Genomic DNA, 20,770 nt, shown 5'->3' with positions numbered 1-20,770 from the left:
AAGACACGACACCCACTTTCTCTCATGGCCAGGTATTTAACACCCCATGTGATGATCACATGACCTTGACCTCACACAGGTCCTGTCAGGACTCTGCAGGTGGAGATACGGTGGACCCCCTCCCACCCGCTCTATGGAGGTCCACTAAAACCAGCCCATAATAGGTTCCCATTTACCCTCTCAGCACTTAGTGTGCTGGAGGCAAAAACACTCTGGTTTTACATCACTGACCGCAGTATGCGCAGTGGCACGTATCTCTCTTTGCATACTATGCCAGTGATTCTGTCACACCCTATACTGTAATAATGTTCTCCAACCTGTAATAATGTCCTCCATCCTGGCCCTTGTCTTGTAATAATGTCCCCCGCACTGGACCCCTGACTTTGGCATGCCAGCATGGGCAGCGCATGGAGTCATAGTAATCCGCCGCTTGTCACTGGCAAGCCAACATCTTCCCAGGAACAACCTCCATGCTACGGCTCTTCAATACATGTGTGCAAGCGTACCTACAGTAGAAGAATTGATGCTTTGATGCTGTTTTGAAGGCAAAGGAAGGTGACGCCAAATATTGATTTAGTTTCGATTTCTCTTTTGTTCATTCACTTTCCATTATGTTAATTGTTGTATGCATATATGCATTGCATATATTCATTATAACTATACATATGATGTTGTCATGAAAATCATAAAAACTGGTAATTAATGCCTATTGTTCACATAGCAGCAAATTATTATTTCGTGTTTTCAGGGATGATGGTAAATGTTGTGTTTTCTGCTGTCAAACCCTATCACAGGCATTTTGATTCATACACCATTTACCACAAAACAGAGCAAGGGTTATTATAGAGGCAGCGGATCAGTGCATTACATTTCATTCTTGCGTGGCACAATGTAACCTCTATGTTCAGTCTAGTATAAAACAAATGACTTATGCTTTTCTCTTGTTAACAATGTTATGTCCTTGTTACAGTTGCTGAAATGATGCACATGGTATTAAAACCTTCTTCTGCAGCAGTTCCTTATGCTGCAGGGATTAGTGAACACTGAATTCCCCCGCAGCAATAAGTGGTTAAATATTTATTTGCTGAGTCGATTAGAAAGACAGCTTTAATGATACAAGGAACATGTCTCATGAAATTCCATCACTAACAGACACACGCTTTCCATCTAGTTGATCTAAACCTAAATAAATGGTGAGGGAGGAGCACTAACGGGCAAGACATGAAACGTTCCTACTAAGGGCTAATGCACACTACGAAAAATACGGTAACGTGCAGCACTGACAGCACCTACAGATGTGTAAGCTGCACAACTGACGCTCCATGTTGTGTAGTAATCTTTCTTATGTTTCCATATCACGTTCACACTTGCGTTTGGTTGGTCTGCGAATGGCTGCGTACTTCTTCCCTTAAGCTCCGCCTGCTTCCGCAGGCGTCTTGCGTCATCCTGCATACCTATCTTTAACATTGGGTATGCAGGGACATGCGTTGTATGCAGATGCGTCCGCATGTGGCGTTTTGACGTGCCCGCCGAACGCAACAAGTTGCATTTTCTTGCGGTCGGCGTGCACATCAAAACGCTGCATGTGGATGCAGGATAATGCAGGAGGCATGTGGAAGTAGGCGGAGCTTAAGGGAGGAAGTACACAGCCATACGCAGACCAGGCAAACGCAAGTGTGAACTTGGCCTTAATGAGCCTATAGGCCCCTGTTGTTATGACCTGGTGGTTACGGAGAAGCACTGAAATGACCTGGTGGGTAAAATGAGTCATGGGACAAGCTCTGGGAGGTGGTAGCTTTACTGACCGCAGTTCCTAATCCTAACACCAACACTAGAAATAGCCGTGGGACGTTCCTGTCACTCCCTAGACGCCTCGTCACAGCCTAAGAACTAGCTACCCCTAAAGATGGAAACAGAAAACTATCTCGCCTCAGAGAAATTCCCAAAAGGAAAGATAGCCCCCCACAAATATTAACCGTGAGTAGAGAGGGAAATGACATACACAGAAATGAAATCAGATTTTAGCAAAGGAGGCCAATTCTAATCTAGATAGACAGAAAATAGAAAAGGATACTGTGCGGTCAGTATTAAAAACTAAAAATCCACGCAGAGTTTACAAAAATGATCTCCACACCGACTCACGGTGTGGAGGAGCAAATCTGCTTCCCCAGAGCTTCCAGCTACCCTGAATATTTCATAATGACAAGCTGGACAAAAGAAACATAACTTAACTGAGCAGTAAGGTCCAAAGCAAATGGACAACCAAAGAACTAGCAAGAACTTATCTTATGCTGAAATGGACAGGCCATCAGAGAAATCCAAGTAGAGATCTGAATCCAACCCAGAGAACATTGACAGCTGGCATGGACTACAGACCAGAGCCAAGTTAAATAGCAAGGCCAGTGGAGCCGATTAGTGAAAGCAGCTGCTGCAGAACCTCAAGGAGCAGCAGTTCCACTCGAAACCACCAGAGGGAGCCCAAGGGCAGAACTCACAAAAGTACCATTCATAACCACAGGAGGGAGCCCAAGAACGGAATTCACAACACCCTGTGCTGACAAAGGAAGATCACTAAATGTCATTGCCACAGTTTGTGCAATTCTCAATGGCTTTCGTTTACCGGCAAACCAAATGTAGAGCTTTCAAACACAGAGACTTCTTGATTTGGAGAGCCACAAGGGTATTTTGTACTGACTAGCTGGAGGTCATCTATGTCTGACCGGTGGGAATGCGACCTCCCCACCTCTGCTGATCAGCTGTTCCCGGTGTCGGCAGCTGGCAGAATTATATTTTTTTTCCCAGATTGTATGTAAGTTCTTATTTTTTCTATTACTATTTGTTGTTATTTGTATATTTTGCTATTTATATTGTATAACTAAAGCTCTGTTGGCCAATGATGAAAAACTATATCTTCTACCCAATAAATCTTAAGTCCCTGTCTGGCCATCTGAATTGTTAAGAGATGAGTGATTTGCATCCAGCTGTGGCACAAAGCTTTGTCAATTTTGTCATAGTTGTATGGTCTTATTATACATATTCCATTACATAGCACGTTCTTATCTGTTTTGTTGTCATTATTCACATTTATTTGCCAGGCAGCACTCTCTCTTGGGGATTTCAAACTATTTTTTGGATGTTTGTATATATCAAGCAATGCCCTTATTATATTGATGCAGTCTCGCCATCTGGGAGTATGTGACAGGCAATATATACCAAAATGCATAGCTTGTCAGTGAGCATTGCATGTTAACGGGCCCCACGCTGCTGCTGTAAATAATAATGTTTTATGAGGACTTTTTAAACTATTCAACTTAATCTGTATGTAGGGGATTTGGAGCCTTGTACTAGAGCAATGAACTGACCACAATAAAGAAATCCTGAGAAATGTATCAGTACAAAATCTTTGATCTGTCTAATTTGCCAACTTCTGAAAAGGAAAGTCTAAGTGGGATTTAATTAATGATTGCTGGACATGTGTGAAACACATTTTATTGATGTATTTGATAAGAAATATTAATATTCATTGAATGCATTTCCACTGCGTTAGGCAGAGACATATGATCAATTAATTTTCATAGTTTCATATATAGTTTTGCATGGTGTGATTTGTTTTTACTTTTTTTTGGCCTCTATTTTGTCTAGGTAAACTACTGTCATTGCTTAGTATGCCTAAGGGAAAACTACCATTGAGCTTCATTAGCATTCCAAGATTAAATTAGGTCCACCAGGCTCCTATTAATGACATTTTAGATCAGGAACTTGATTTTTTGTTTGTCTACATGCTGCCCTAGTGATTTTCTATAATTTTTCTACTCTGGTTTGTATTTTTGCTCATTTCAACCATGATATCTATATATTATTAATCGTCTTGTTTATTATTATATATTTCTGTGCAGGTTTATGTATTGTATATCAGGTCTTTATGGAATGCAATGACAAATCATCACTGATTTCTAGCTACTAATAAAGCTTAAATCCGTAACTCCTATGGATTTCAATTGAGAGGGCAGCATTGAATTGGAACCTGTTTTTTTGGATAGAAGAGTGTCCCCATGGTGGGGGAAAGTCATGCGTCTTACAGTTGCATCAGGAAATGTACTGTCGACCTACAACTACGGATCATCACTAACTATCATAGTAGATGCAGAGACATGGGCGACATCATGAATCGTCATTGGCCTATATTGAGAGAGGATCCGGAATTGGCTAAATTGATTGAAGGAACATCAAGGATTGTTGCGAGGAGAAGTAAGACCATAGGTGAGATGATTACACATAGCCACTATATTCCTCCTAGGTCGCAATTCATCTTTAATTCAAAGGGACCAACTTGGGGTTCCCGACCATGTGGTGGGTGTAGTGCATGCAGGTACATGGTTAAGACTGATGTGTTTATAAATTCCTCCAATTCCCGTACATTTAAGATAGTACATTCTATTAATTGTAGAACTACAGCAGTAGTGTATTATATTACTTGCCCTTGTGGGCTCATTTACATAGGGCTTACATCAAGACAGCTACGTGTACGGGTTTTGGAGCACATAAGGGACATACGAACAGCCAGATTGATAGGATTTGAGGATTCACATAAAGAGGAAGTTGCGAAGTTAAAAACAATCCCTTCCCATTATCGGGAATTTCATCCTACAGGAACAATTGAGATGCAGGTCAAGGGTATTGATGTGGTCCATTTGGGGGCTCGTAGTGGTCATTTGATGAACAAGCTGGCACAGAAGGAGTGTCGTTGGATAACGACACTTAGGACAATGAAACCACTTGGTCTTAATGATCAATGGGGATTCTCTAGTTTTTTATGATTTGGGTTTTGCTCTCTTGCTGATCATTAGTCTCTATGCCATTGAATTATGTAGATATTTGTTATATAGATATATACCTTAAAGATTGTTAATTATAGTTTGTTATTTTATTGTGTATTCACACATACATATTTATTAGTTTTTTTATTTTTGGTTTTATCTTTTTTCTTTTTAGTTTCTTTTTTGAGGGATTTATAGTCGTATGGATGTTTTTAACTTGTTTTTTGTTTTAGTACTTCAGGTCCACTATGTATGTAATAGGAGTAACCACTAATGACATCTAAAGGATAAGAAGGAGGATTCCATTAGAGTGAAGAAAAAATCTATATTGGAAGACACGTTATTCACTTCAAGAATTTAATTTATTTATTTATTTGTTTTCACTTATTTAGTATATACTATTATATTTATTTTTATATATTGTAAAATGATTTGGCGTTTGTCAATATTTATATTTCACTTTTATATACATGGCTGGTGGTTATTATTTGAATTATTTGGGTATTTATTGGTATAATTTTATTAGGTAGATTTTATATGCACTTTTTTATTCATATTTTTTGTGTCACTTTTACCTTCAATATATATGGTCGCTCTGATATGTTATCATCCTCCTATATCTGTATTAGGTCGGGCTTATTGCCAGTTTTCTTTTTTGCCCTTCTCCTAGCCAGTACATCTTATGGCTGCCCCGGTGTTGTGCGCTTGGTCTGCCTCCCTGCACGTGTGCCTTGTCACGTGCCCTGCCTGTGACGTCGCGGATGGTGCGACTGCGCCCTCTTGTGACGTTGCCGCAGGGCCGGTGACGGGATGCTGTGATGTGTGGCGGTGGATCAAGCGCCGTGTTACACACAGGTGAGCGGCGGATTTTTTATTGGCCGGATTTAATTTTGTGGATCTATATACACTCACCGGCCACTTTATTAGGTACACCATGCTAGTAACGGGTTGGACCCCCTTTTGCCTTCAGAACTGCCTCAATTCTTCGTGGCATAGATTCAACAAGGTGCTGGAAGCATTCCTCAGAGATTTTGGTCCATATTGACATGATGGCATCACACAGTTGCCGCAGATTTGTCGGCTGCACATCCCAAAGATGCTCCATACAAGGCAGGATGGATCCATGCTTTCATGTTGTTTACGCCAAATTCTGACCCTACCATCCGAATGTCGCAGCAGAAATCGAGACTCATCAGACCAAGCAACGTTTTTCCAATCTTCTACTGTCCAATTTCGATGAGCTTGTACAAATTGTAGCCTCAGTTTCCTGTTCTTAGCTGAAAGGAGTGGTACCCGGTGTGGTCTTCTGCTGCTGTAGCCCATCTGCCTCAAAGTTCGACGCACTGTGCGTTCAGAGATGCTCTTAGGCCTACCTTGGTTGTAACGGGTGGCGATTTGAGTCACTGTTGCCTTTCTATCAGCTCGAACCAGTCTGCCCATTCTCCTCTGACCTCTGGCATCAACAAGGCATTTCCGCCCACAGAACTGCCGCTCACTGGATTTTTTTTCTTTTTCGGACCATTCTCTGTAAACCCTAGAGATGGTTGTGCGTGAAAATCCCAGTAGATCAGCAGTTTCTGAAATACTCAGACCAGCCCTTCTGGCACCAACAACCATGCCACGTTCAAAGGCACTCAAATCACCTTTCTTCCCCATACTGATGCTCGGTTTGAACTGCAGGAGATTGTCTTGACCATGTCTACATGCCTAAATGCACTGAGTTGCCGCCATGTGATTGGCTGATTAGAAATTAAGTGTTAACAAGAAGTTGGACAGGTGTACCTAATAAAGTGGCCAGTGAGTGTATATACGACTATAGCCCTCATTTCCTATCACTCCCTGAAGAAGCAACGTGAAACGCGCGTTGGAGTGTGGGATAGCAGCAATACCACGTGGGAAATTAATCCTGGTTAGTATATGGAGTTTTCACTATGCACTAGTCACTTTCCTATTAGGGTTTATTATATGTGATTTGGTTATGTGCACTCTATGGATATGCTTTAGTTATTTACTTTCTATTTATTAAATATATTAAGCTATACTACTTGAATTTAGATATATAGTTATAAGCACTTTATTTATTTATTAATATTTATGAAAATAAAATTTGATATATATAATATGGGTTTCCCTATTTATGGTAGATGAACTTATATAAAAACCGTATGCTATTGTTATGGAATATTCAGGTTATGGGTGGTATTCTGCTCCCTTGGGTTTTTAGACTTGTTGTATATGTTTTTTAATCGTGTTTTTTGTGTCAGATTGGATTGGTGTTCCTAATAAAATTATCTATATTTTGAACATTATTTGTTTCTGTATTATTTATTTATCTTTCCCATATTTATATATATTTGTTTCAAGCGGTTTTCTTTTTTTCATTAATATAGTTGTCTGCTTGATTTTTTCATGGATTTGTGATAGGTTCTATTTTGTGCTCCTATTTTTGTTGGTTTAAAATGTACTGTCGACCTGCCTGAAGCATTTCTAACAATCAGATTTTAAAATCTGTTGGACACACAGCCAGGATTAAGGGTACCGTCTCACATAACGATTTACCAACGATCACGACCAGCGATACGACCTGGCCGTGATCGTTGGTAAGTGGTTGTGTGGTCGCTGGGGAGCTGTCACACAGTCAGCTCTCCAGCGACCAACGATGCCGAAGGCCCGAGGTAACCAGGCTTGATTTTTACACCTTAACATGGACAAAACAGAATTCATCATCTTTTCCCCATGTCATTCAACCCGACAACAGACCTATCCATCAAAATAAATGGCTGCTCACTCTCCGCAATCCCACAAGCTCGCTGCTTCGAGGAAATCCTTGAATCTGCTTTCTCATTCAAACCACATATCCAAACCCTTTCCACCCCCTGTTGACTCTAACTCAAAATTATTTTCCAGATCCATATATTCCTTAACCAAGAATATGCAAAAACACTATTCCATGCACTTATCATCTCCCGCCTTGACTACTGCAACTTCCTGCTCTGTGGCCTCCCTTCTATCAGTCTCGCACCCCTCCAATCTATCTTAAACTCTGCTGCCCGACTAGTCCATCTGTCCCCATGCTATTACCTGGCCTCTCCTCTCTGCCAATCCCTTCACTAGCTCCCCATTGCCCAGAGACTTCTGTTCAAAACCCTAAATATGACACAAAAAGCCATCCATAACCTGTCTCCTCCATACATCTGTGACCTAGTCCTGCACACAACCTCCGATCCTCACAAGATCTCCTTCTCTACTCCCCTCTAATCTCCTCTTTCCACAATGGCATGCAAGATTTTTCCAATGCATCCCCCTAATCTGGTACTCTATACTCCAACACACCAGACTCTTGCCTACCATGAAAGCCTTCAAAGTGACTCTGAAGATCTACCTGTTCTAACAAGCCTACAACGTGCAGTAACCCTCGTTCCATCAAACTGCTGCACGACCACCCTATTGGATCCTCACCCATCCCTTGTAGACTGCGAGCCTTCATTGGCAGGGTCTTCTCTCCTTCTGTACCAGTCAGTGCATCGTTCATGAGTATTGTACTCGTTTTTATTATGTATACCCTTTTTATATGTAAAGCACCATGGAATAAATGACGCTATAACACTAAATAACACTAACAATAAAAAATTAAAGAGTAGCTGTTAAATCAAAGCTTGTCCCTGAAAGAAAAACAAGCCCTAGTATGGTTGTGTAAAAAAAAAAAAAAAGGAAAGAAAAACATAGTTCTTAGAATGAAAGGATGAAAAAAACTAAAGCAAAAAAAAAAAGGAAAATAGCCAAAATAGCACATTATTTCTCATCTGTAACATCAAGCCATCCCATTAGCTGCTTCCTGTATATGGATAGGTACGGATATGAAATGAACTGCTGTTTTCGTGCCCAAGTGGATTCATAGTATATATTTCAACATTAAGCAGATTATTCAGAATAGATATGTCGGTACTCAATGTTTCTCTAATGTCTACTCTTTAAAGGTCACTGTCCTTCAACAAGGGTGACTAGGAATTGCAAAAAACATTCAATATTTGTATATCCCGACAGATTATGCCGTCATTAGAGCTGACATCTAGGATCATCTGTAGGATATGAAACGCAAGGACATGGATAATGGAGAATACTGCGCACCATTCCATTTAGCTGCCTTCAAAAAATGCAAAAATATGTAAAGAAGTGAAAAAGTAGGACAACTCAGGCTATGAAATGAGAATTACTGATGTCGGTTATAGCATGCAAAGAAGTTTTAAGATGCCTTTATTATAAGCTGTGGTTTGTGTGTATGTGGACATGATAAAAAAAAACACAATTGATGGCCATTAACTGGTATCCTTGTTTTCTGCAAGTTCTGATCACGACAAGCCTCAGCAGTATCTCCTTATGTGCTCAACCTGTTTTCCCCTTCAGCATCTCCCATTCCCATCTTCATAAACTCCTACAAACAACAGATGTAAGTTCATTCCTAACTGAAGACAGAACTGTAGACAGACTTTGAGAGTAGTGAATGATTAGTTCATTTGAGAAGAGTTGATTGATAAGAAAAGAGTGGAAGGAAGCATTTTCTTCTAATAAGGTATATTACAAAGTTTCTTGTCTTCATCACTTGAACTGTTGAATGGTGAAAAAAGACTGAAGTTACATTTACAACGTTTATTATAACCTCAGAGCTTTGAACTGATTATCAGAATTGTTAACAATATATAAAGAATTGCTTTATATAGTTATATAGTATAAAATGACAAAAATTGATGTTAATTAAAGTGAATTGATAATAAAGCTAATATAATCTTGTTTTTGTATCCTGTGATACAAAATGGTCAAGGTAAGGCCAATTTTGCTTTTCAAGGATAGAACCCATATCCAATATAGTCTATGGACATGTTTACATATCCATTTTTTTTTTTGTTCATAGACCAATCGCCCGCAGAAATAAAATAGAGAGGTACATTTTGTCCGTAAAAAAATGGATACTGTAATTCTTTTAGAGATTAGTGGGTAGGGACTGCTTGCATACAAGAATAACAGATATCACAATGATGGTAAAAACAGACACATGACCCAATAATGCATAAAAATTGGATCCAGTACAATGAAGAAAATCAGTCTGTTTTTTCTCACAGGCAAAAAAAGGAATGTCTGAATGAGTGGTAGATGGCACGAATAGCTATGTCCAGTGATTGGTTGCAGTGCTGTGGATGTGACGACACCACTGCAGCTTGTACGCAATCATTGGAGCATCAGTGGAGATTAAGCACTCTACCCAGGGAAGGTGCGTACCAGCTAATTACAGTGTGTCCGTAAAGTCATGGTGCACTTTTGACCAGTCACTGGAAAGCAACAAAAAACGATAAAAATGTGAAATCCGCTCCAAATAAAAGAAAAAGTCTCCCAGTTTCATACCTATCACCTTATCATGCATCAGGCCACACCCACATGTTCACTTTATGGGGTGTTACGTTCGTACTCAACATGGGCATGAGGACGTCACAGACCTGGAAGTGTATTAATCAGAGTTCAGTTTATCAGGGGTTAATCGGACTGGGGGCTCAGCAACAGCTTAAATGAGTTTGTGTTGTTTGATTGGTTCTTGTTATCTCTCCTCATGACCAGGTCTGATATGATTGGGACAGAGAAAGGGCGCCAAAATGTAAACTATAAAAGTGCACCATGACTTTATGGACACACTGTATTATTTTTAGCATGGTCACAATGGAAAAAAAAAAGTAAAAAAAAAAAAATGTACATGCATAAGTAAGTAGACAAAATGGTATCTTCCACTATTAAAAATATTCATTGACTAGATCATAAATAATTTAATATACTTACCTGACACTGCTGCCTCTGTCATCACTCTGTGCGCAGTGATTTCGATGGAGAAGGTGGCCCTCCCTGCATTACCATCTCAGCAAGTTGTTGTAACACCTAAATAAAGGTATAGGTATTGCTGAGTGTTATTGCACCGTTTAGGTTGGTCGGGTGTTTATTCTGTCCCGCCTATTGTGGGTCTGGTCAGAAAATGATATTACTATCCCATTCTGTGGCCATTTGAAAATACCACACCCTGTTCAAACTCTCATGAGTCTGCCTGGAGTTGCCAGTTATTGTACTTGGTTTTACTCCTAGTGCGCTATCCTTTCTCTTGTATCCGAATTCTGAACATTGTTTGTGACCCCATCTTCGTCTGGCCCTGTGATTCCCCGAAACCTTGAACTTGGTTTTCTTGACCCTGCTCTGACAGACTCTTTAGTACCTGATCGTAGCTATTCCTTTGACTTAGCTAGGTGTACTGATTATATCCCAGTTATTGTTACTCTATTTATTGCCTGGCACATGTGACCACTCTTGCCTCAAACTTGCTACATTTCCAGACACTACTCCATGGACGCAACCCAGTGGGCCCAATTTTAAATCCTAATCTTTGTAGAGGAAATAACTGTTAAAAGGTGAAGTCCAGCGTGACCTGATACCTGATAAGTGAAGTGTTTTGCACCAAGTCTGTCTGATGAAAACTTTTTGAACCTGAATACCCTTTCCCCTGAAATCATATGAATAAAACTTACTTTTTCGTGCCACGTCATTCTGCTGTCTGAGCATTGTTGGTGTAAACCATGTAGGGATTCACGCTCTCAGGCAATGCGGTTTGGTTCAAACAAGTGCAATTCTATTGCTTTCATAAAACTCCAAGGGATTCAAAACCAAAAACAATATCTTCTGGCACCAAAGGTATAAAAGCAACTAAACAATTCATTCAAAAGGCACATATATGTCAGTTCAGTCTCGCGCGAACAGTTTACAGTCCTTTATACCGGAGCAAACATTATACACAGAAGAGGCACAATCCCACCATTCTCGAATTCCAGCAGATTCAGGCATCAAATAGAAGTTTTCCACTCGGTGCACAGTTCACACTGAACAGGCTGCAGCTTCCACATGATTCTCTCCATCTCCAACACAGACTGCTCAGCTTTTCCTTTCTCTCAGCTACAGCTCACATTTTGTCTGGTCACTCACCAGCAAACTTACACACCTAGTGAACTCAAGCCCTGGTTCTTAGTCAAAACTATAAATGTGCATCTAATCAAGACGTTCAGTACTAGGATTTAACCAAGTTCTACCTGGCTTTGCTACAACCCATTGATCAGTTATTATTTTCCAGATTTTCATCTGCATACATGATGAATTATTGTGCCCACAACACTTATCATCCTCATGTAGTACCATGCTTGTTGTTAGTATACTGATCCACTTGATTCTGGTCACTATAAAGTGTCAGTCAGGCTTATAAAACTTAATTAAAAACTTGTATTAATTTTTGGAAAATGTTGCTTGGCAGCAGTAAATGACTGAACATCGGATATGTTGGCCCTGGCTTTTTTTCTCAGCTTGAAATTCAGCTCAACCATACTTTTCATCACCAGTTGCCACAAGGTTGCAAAAGAGATATATTTCATTTTGGAAAGCTTGTAAGCAGCCTGGGAGACAGCTGGGACTGATATATTGTGCGTGTCATTTGGTTTATGATTGATTTTGTGTTATTTTTGTTTTGCTTGCTGTGAAACTTCTGACTGCTATTAGAGATGATTGCAACTGTCCTGAAATGGAGCCTTTGCTTGTAACAGAGCAGTTTGTTGATAAGATGTGGATAAAGTCTAAAATTCAATTGAAGTTAGCCATTTCTCTTTGGCGGCTGCTTCTGCTCCATGTGACATGTCTAACAAAGAGAAGAATAGCCATGATCAAAAGATGGTACAGTATCAGTGAACTACATCCACCAGTAAGTGCTGCCACCAGTCAACATAAGACCTGTCTGATGATCAATGTGACATCTCTCTTTGTACACCAGATGTATAGCCTCTATGTACCCATTCACAAAGACAATTGTACACATTTTGTAATAAGCACGTAATAGCAGTGTGGCGTGTACCATATTCCCAAAGCACACTGGACTCACATATACATTTATATATGAACTCTATATGCTGCAGCATAGATTGATTCAAGATCCTTTTTCAATACTTATGAAAATTCTGTTTGCGTTAAATGGCAGAGGAGCTTGAAAAACTTTCTACTCAAAAATGGAGTGAAAAAATAAAAAAAGTTTGAAAAGAAAGTAAAAGTTAAAAAAATATATACACTATGTGCAGAATTATTAGGCAAGTTGTATTTTAGAGGATTATTTTTATTATTGATCCACAACTATGTTCTCAATCAACCCAAAAGACTCATAAATATCAAAGTTTCATATTTTCAATTATTAGGCAACTTACTAAAAACAAATACATTCCCATCTCACTTGTTTATTTTCACCAGGTTAACCAATATAACTGGACAAAAATTAGAAACAAACATTTCTGACATGCAAAAACAAAACCCCAAAAAATTAGTGACCAATATAGCCACCTTTCTTTATGATGACACTAACAGCCTTCCATCCATAGATTCTGTCAGTTTCTGGATCTGTTTACGATCAACATTGCGTGCAGCACCCACCACAGCCTCCCAGACACTGTTCCGAGAGATGTACTGTTTTCCCTCCCTGTAGATCTCACGTTTTATGAAGGACCACAGGTTCTCTATAGGGTTCAGATCAGGTGAACAAGGGGGCCATGTCATTATTTTTTCTTCTTTGAGACGTTTACTAGCCAGCCACGCTGTGGAGTAGTTGGAGGCATGTGATGGAGCATTGTCCTGCATGAAAATCATGTTTTTCTTGAACGATACTGACTTCTTCCTGTACCACTGCTTGAAGAAGTTGTCTTCCAGAAACTGGCAGTAGGTCTGGGAGTTGAGCTTCACTCCATCCTCAACCCGAAAAGGTCCCACAAGTTCATCTTTGATGATACCAGCCCATACCAGTACCCCCCCTGCACCTTGCTGGCGTCTGAGTCGGAGTGGAGCTCTCTGCTCTTAAGTGATCCAGCCTCTGGCCCATCCATCTGGCCCATCAAGAGTCACTCTCATTTCATCTGTCCATAAAACCTTTGAAAAGTCAGTCTTAAGATATTTCTTTGAAGGAACAGATGATTGGCCTCGGGGAGACCAAAACATCCAACACCGCGGAGACACCATCACGTGTTTCTCAACGCAGTGATCCAGAACACTGCCCCCATCCCTTCTGGGAAATATGCAAATGCATGTAGGATAGCTGCAGAGACACCATCACATGTTTCTCGACGCAAGCAGTGAATAGCCAGACCTTTCCCCGGGAGGGAACAACCACGGGAAGGGCAGCATCCAATAAAGGAAAACATCCAATACAGGAAAACCACCTATGCCAAGCATGGTATCCATACACAGACAGCTGTTTCGGGGTGTTTGCCCCTCATAAGTGTGGAGTAGGAATCTGGCTATTAGGAGCAGTGCCTAGTAAAAGGCTGTGAAGGAACAGATGATTGGCCTCGGGGAGACCAAAACATCCAACACCGCGGAGACACCATCACGTGTTTCTCAACGCAGTGATCCAGAACACTGCCCCCATCCCTTCTGGGAAATATGCAAATGCATGTAGGATAGCTGCGGAGACACCATCACGTGTTTCTCGACGCAAGCAGTGAATAGACAGACCTTTCCCCGGGAGGGAACAACCACGGGAAGGGCAGCATCCAATAAAGGAAAACATCCAATACAGGAAAACCACCTATGCCAAGCATGGTATCCATCCACAGACCGCTGTTTCGGGGTGTTTGCCCCTCATCAGTGTGGAGTAGGAATCTGGCTATTAGGAGCAGTGCCTAGTAAAAGGCTGTGAAGGAACAGATGATTGGCCTCGGGAAGACCAAAACATCCAACACCGCGGAGACACCATCACGTGTTTCTCAACGCAGTGATCCAGAACACTGCCCCCATCCCTTCTGGGAAATATGCAAATGCATGTAGGATAGCTGTAGAGACACCATCACGTGTTTCTCGACGCAAGCAGTGAATAGCCAGACCTTTCCCCGGGAGGGAACAACCACGGGAAGGGCAGCATCCAATAAAGGAAAACATCCAATACAGGAAAACCACCTATGCCAAGCATGGTATCCATCCACAGACAGCTGTTTCGGGGTGTTGGCCCTTTTACTAGGCACTGCTCCTAATAGCCAGATTCCTACTCCATACTGATGAGGGGCAAACACCCCGAAACAGCTGTCTGTGGATGGATACCATGCTTGGCATAGGTGGTTTTCCTGTATTGGATGTTTTCCTTTATTGGATGCTGCCCTTCCCGTGGTTGTTCCCTCCCGGGGAAAGGTCTGGCTATTCACTGCTTGCGTCGAGAAACACGTGATGGTGTCTCCGCAGCTATCCTACATGCATTTGCATATTTCCCAGAAGGGATGGGGGCAGTGTTCTGGATCACTGCGTTGAGAAACACGTGATGGTGTCTCCGCGGTGTTGGATGTTTTGGTCTCCCCGAGGCCAATCATCTGTTCCTTCATAGCCTTTTACTAGGCACTGCTCCTAATAGCCAGATTCCTACTCCACACTGATGAGGGGCAAACACCCCGAAACAGCTGTCTGTGGATGGATACCATGCTTGGCATAGGTGGTTTTCCTGTATTGGATGTTTTCCTTTATTGGATGCTGCCCTTCCCGTGGTTGTTCCCTCCCGGGGAAAGGTCTGGCTATTCACTGCTTGCGTCGAGAAACACGTGATGGTGTCTCCGCAGCTATCCTACATGCATTAAGATATTTCTTGGCCCAGTCTTGACATTTTATCTTATGTTTCTTTTTCAAAGGTGGTCGTTTTTCAGCCTTTCTTACCTTGGCCATGTCCCTGAGTATCGCACACCTTGTGCTTTTTTGTTACTCCAGTAACATTGCAGCTCTGAAATATGGCAAAACTGGTGGCAAATGGCATCTTGACAGCTTCACGCTTGATTTTCCTCAATTCATGGGCAGTTATTTTGTGCCTTTTTTCCCAACACGCTTCTTGCGACCCTGTTGGCTATTTGCCATGAAACGCTTGATTGTTCGGTGATCACGCTTCAAAAGTTTGGAAATTTCAAGACTGCTGCATCCCTCTGCAAGACATCTCACAATTTTGGACTTTTCAGAGCCCGTCAAATTTCTCTTCTGACCCATTTTGCCAAAGGAAAGGAAGTTGCCTAATAATTAAGCACAACTTATATAGGGTTTTGATGTCATTAGACAACACCCCTCCTCATTACAGAGATGCACATCACCTGATTTACTTAATTGGTAGTTGGCTCTCAAGCCTGAACAGCTTGGAGTAGGACAACATGTATAAAAAGTATCATGTGATCAAAATACAACTTGCCTAATAATTCTGCACACAGTGTACACATGAACAATATACATTTTGTATCTATCTCCACCTATTTTTCTTTGATTGACAGCTCTGGCTTTACAGGAGCTAAATGAGAGCATATATGGATGTAAAACACCTTATGGGAAGGTGCACTTAACGGTTTAGCCATGTCAAGGCTGCACAGTGCACCTTTGACTGGTTTGAACAGTCAATTTGTGCTGAACTTTAAATACCTAAATTTCCCCTGTCACGGATTCACACCGCTGCCACCAATATGTCACGGATTCACACCGTGACTGTCAATAGTACATTACGATCGGGGTGACCTTTGGCCAGCCCACGGCTATCACATGTGCAGGGGGGCTTATCTTAGTTATCCCTCCACTGCTCCAATGTGATGAAAACACAAACAAGGCTATTGACCTCTTAATTTACCGCAGGGCCTTATTTTAGTTATCCCACTGCTCTACAATATAACACGAACTGCAGGGATTTATGTACATCCCACTTTACAGTTCCGCTTGAAAACTTGCAGCTCTCTGGTGCCCCCTTACCCTCAGGTCAGATTAGGTACTGCACCTAGGGTAATTAGTCGCCAGAAAGGCTGACTGATATGTACTGGCTATTGGGCACGCTGCAGCGAGGCGATATAACTACTCCCAGTCAGGCAGGAACAATAATTACCAACGCCGCCGTCGCTACAACGACTCCCAAAAGCACAGGACAAGGTATGCCGCCACCAGCTTCAATTAACGGGTCCGAAGCTAACCCAAAACAGTAGAGTAATTCCCTTCAGAAGACTTTGGGTACATTTTAAAGCAGGAGAACGAAACTAGAAATTTAAATATTTTACTCCGTAAAAAAGAACAGGCAGTGTTTAAAAAAAGGTATATAAAGATGTTACAATATGAGACAAAGTATAGTATGTACAAAGCAATTATAAAATAAAGGACTAAAGAAGAAAGATAAAACTCACATGTGCTCAGATAATCTCAGGCAAAACCATGCTGGTAGGTGGAGCCAAATATCCCAATTCATGAGATAGTCTTTCTATAGTGAGATCCCAGGCAAAAACTGAAGGCTGGGTGAAGTGCAGGAACTTATAACCGCAGCCTGGTGACATCACTAAAGAGGCTGGTTTCCCTGGACCCTCCCCTCTCCTCAGACATACAGATTTCAACAGCAATTCTTATAACTCTCATATCTTCACTCGAGAATCTGGCAGAGTCATAACACACATCTCATCCATCTTGTATTAAAATTAGCTCTCTATTGATACTAAATTCATCCTAGTTGTTCCACATGGTTCCAGAGAAATCTGTACTTTTTACTTGTTGCATTTAGCTGCTAGTGGTTACAGTGGCTGACAGATCTACCAATGGAAGTTAGCAATATATACAGTACTTATTATTTTTCTAGCCCAAATTGGTGGCCCAATATCTTACTATAAGAGAACAAAGAACCGCATGTCTTGAGAGGGATATCAGACCAGTTTCAGCTGGAGGGAGATTTGTACCTCTACAAGAGCAATAAACATTCCTGACTTGGGGGCGGGGCAGAGCATTGAGAAGAATAGCTTCACACACACAGAAGCAAAGAGAGAAGGGGAGGTCAGAGCCCAGATTGTGCATGGTAACAGGGAAAATGAAAAATCCTACTCCATTTTATACATTATCGTGACATCCCTTTCGGCTAAATTCGACTTTTTTCCCTTATTAAGCCATGGTATAAATTAATCTAACTGCGTTCCTGTATCTTCATCTTACAAAATGTACGTTATTTGTGGCTGCTCAGCATATGTTTATGAGGCCTCCATAGAGCGCAGGTGAACAGCCACATATGGCGCGGAATGTCATTAGGCGCATCTAAGAAGGGAGGGTGTATGTTAAAATGTACATTGTTAAAAATTAAGAATGCACATTTTTATCCCTATGTCTGAAGGTTAATAGTGTTTTCTGAGGTGCCCTTTAAAAGTATGGGGCGTGCTTGTATAATGCTGTTAATAGGCATTTTGTTTAAGTTATGAGCACACCAGAATCCTTCTATACCAATAGTTGCCAGCAGATTCCTTAGCATACTGTTATTAAAGAGAAACTTCTTCCCTAGAAACACTATTTACCTGAAGATATAGGGTTGATCTGCAGGTAAATTGTGTTCTAATAATGTCAGGCCACCTTATTGAAAGTGCAGCTCCGAAGAGCCACCAGCTTTCAGTCACCGGGACATGCTTGGAGCAACTACAAACTACAGCCAATGATGACACCAGCACTCACTATACTGTGAGTGGCGGCTGTAAGCAAGCTGTAGGACTTTGATTGGCAGCCATTTCTACCGTGCATCTGTTAATCAAAGTGCTAGAGTGTGCTTACAGTCACTTCTCACAGCATAGTGAGAGTGCTGTGAATATTGATTGTACCCGCTCCATGCATGCCCTTATGACTTAAAGCTGGCAGCTCCTGAGAGAAAGTTAACTCATTATCTCCCTGTAGCCACACTTTCAGCATTGTAAAGCTAGTTATCTGCAAATAGGGATGAGCAGACCCGTGGATGTTCGTGTTCGTTGGGTTTGACTGCTGTCCAAAATTCGGTTTGGGCACCAGAACGCTACTTGAACTTGAACCCGAACCCAATAGAAGTCAATGGGGACTCAAACTTTGGTGCTGAAAATAGTCATAATAAGGGCTATGGGGTTGCATAAGGAAGCAAAATAGGGTAATAGCAGAACAATTGCCCTGCAAACAAATGTGGATAATAAAATTACTTAAAATAATAGAATATAGAATTAAAAAAATCATATTTTTTAACCAGGAGTCAGAGGTTAAAGAGAAGGTGATATGGAAGTGGCAGTCACTTTGAGGGTACTCTAAAAAATAGCCTGTGTGGGGATACTCTGCAAAACAGCCTTGTTGGGGTACTCTGCAAAACAGCCTCTTTGGGTTGTACTCTGCAAAACAGCCTGATTGAGCATACTCTGAAAACAGCCTCCTTGGGGGTACTCAGGGAAACATACTAGTTGGGGACATTCTATAAAATAGCCTTGTTGAGGGTACTCTGCAAAACAGCCTCACTGGGGTACTCTGAAATCAGCCTCATTGGGGGTACTCTGCAAAACAGCCTCGTTGGGGGTACTCTGCAAAACAGCCTCTGTGGGGGTTCTCTACTAAACAGACTCCTTTTGGATACTCTGCAAAAAGCAGCCTCTGTGGGGGTACTCTACAAGACAACCTGATTACTGGGTGGCCACCCTGCTACAAGGACAATATACTATCGTTACTTCCATCAATAGAGCGTGATTGGAAAATGCAGGAATGCAAGTGCACACTGGTAGATGCACTACTGATGGCATCCCCACCTGACATTGGGGGCTCAGTGGAAGCACAAGGCAGAAGAGGAGGAGAAAGTCGCCAATGCAGTTGGGGCATCACCAGCACCACCTCAGAAGGGATGGTTAGCATGTCTGAAATGTGGAAAACCTTCTTCAGCTCACCACAATATCCAGCACCACCACCTGATATGATCCGTATTAGCCGGAGGCAGCATTTCAACAACATGGTGGAAGGGTATCCACACATCTCCACATACTGAATGATGGGTCTGCTGCATTTAATTTCTGGGTCTCCGAATTGGATACATGGCCTGAGCTTACCCTTTACGCCTTAAAGATGCTGGCCTGCTCTGCGGCAAGTGTACTGTCAGAACATGTGTTTAGCACGGCAGGGGGTGTTATCACAGATAGGCGCATCTGCCTGTCCATAGCCAACGTGGGCAAGCTCACATTCATTAAAATGAACCAGGCGTGAATCCCACAAGATTTGTCTGTACCTTTGGCTGAACATAGAAGTATACCAGCCACATCCACCCACTGTTATTCTCCACCTCAGTTTGTTTGTTTTATTTTGCATTCTCAATGTTTTGGGGCCTCCTGAAAAAATACAAAAAAACAATGAGGCTGTTTTGCAGAGTACACATACAGAACCTAACACTCCCCCTCACTGGAGCTGCATCCAGTTTCCACGCTGGTCACAGCAGAATGGAGGCGCCAGCTGTCATCCGGCAGTTATACAGGCCGGGTCACATGGTGCGCCGGCCAAATACAGCCATGACCATACTCTGCTTGGTTGTGAGACCTGTGGAAGTGCCCACAGACGAAAAGCTTGCTGATTGACTGCGCTGCAGCCTTTCATCAAATTTTATGGAGCAACCAAACTCCGAACTTTAAAACGGACTTCAGCACCAGACACTAGGTGTTCGGTCCGAACTCCGAACTTTACAGTTCGGGTTCGCTCATCTTTATCTGCAGAATATGTCTATCTCTGCAGGTATATTCCGTGGTGAAATGGTCCCCTTTAAAGATATGGGGCATGCTTAGAAAATGCTGTTAATTGGCAACCACTATTTTCCATATACTTTGCAAAACTATTAGGTTTGAATACAGACATTAAAGGTTCCATTTAATATGTGGAAATAAAGGATCTGATCATCCAACTAAAAGTCATTGTAAAGTCTTACGTGATGCTATAAAGTAGTATTCTGAGAGGATCTTTTGAAGTCATGGTGATTTTCAAACTACTCCTTTTATCTTTTGTAAGAATTGCCTTTATGTCATAGGCAGTATCCAGGTGTTGCAGTTCATATGAATTGACATTTGCATGGTGACACTTGTCAGACATCAATAGAAGGAAAAGGAATAATTTCAGTGCTT

This window comes from Ranitomeya variabilis, chromosome 7 (genome assembly GCF_051348905.1).
Source record: "Ranitomeya variabilis isolate aRanVar5 chromosome 7, aRanVar5.hap1, whole genome shotgun sequence".
Classification (NCBI taxonomy): domain Eukaryota; kingdom Metazoa; phylum Chordata; class Amphibia; order Anura; family Dendrobatidae; genus Ranitomeya; species Ranitomeya variabilis.
The sequence above is the reverse complement of the archived record's forward strand: the minus strand, read 5'-3'. Positions refer to the sequence as shown.